A 609-nucleotide genomic window follows, 5' to 3' on the forward strand; every position below is an offset into this window, starting at 1 on the left:
ATTTTTTAAATATTTTTAATGATTATCTCAATATTCATTTTTAAAAAAAAGATGTTGGTTATATTTTGAAATTGACCTGTTCCAAAAATATTTTCTAAGACGGAGGTTTCTTCTTCTATTTTAGTCACTCAAAAGACTATCCTTAAACTAATGGGATTGTTAAATAATAATCACAAACCATACTACAACCTATAAGAATACGTCAAATATTAAACAAACTGCATATACGCATACTCACATTATATAGTGACGTTAGCGCCAGATTGAAAATGAGTAACTGTTAAGCCAATTATCATCGGTAGCGTGGCCGAGCGGTCTAAGGCGCTGGTTTAAGGCACCAGTCTCTTCGGGGGCGTGGGTTCGAATCCCACCGCTGCCACTAACTTTTTTTCTTTTTATATATTAATAATAATTTTTAACAATATTGTAATTCACAAAAAATGATATAATAACATTGACAAATAAACTTTCTCAATTTATAAACATTATTTTCAGGGTATTAAATAAAAAATATTCTTTCTGAAGTGGTGTCACATCACAGTATGTTGTCATCGTTACAAATAATTTTTCAAACTAAATTTTAAAAATATAAAATTTAAGCATTGTTTT

The 609-nt window shown here is 28.7% G+C and overlaps 1 non-coding gene across 1 annotated transcript; it reads left to right on the plus strand.

Annotated features, from left to right (window-relative positions):
- The first annotated feature begins 297 nt into the window (after positions 1-297).
- On the plus strand, positions 298-379 carry TRNAL-AAG (transfer RNA leucine (anticodon AAG)). The gene has a single exon. It is a non-coding gene; the product is annotated as a tRNA-Leu (tRNA).
- Positions 380-609: the final 230 nt, after the last annotated feature.

This window comes from Halyomorpha halys, unplaced genomic scaffold (assembly GCF_000696795.3).
Source record: "Halyomorpha halys isolate HHAL.00 unplaced genomic scaffold, Hhal_1.1 Scaffold1111.1, whole genome shotgun sequence".
NCBI classification, from domain to species: Eukaryota; Metazoa; Arthropoda; class Insecta; order Hemiptera; family Pentatomidae; genus Halyomorpha; species Halyomorpha halys.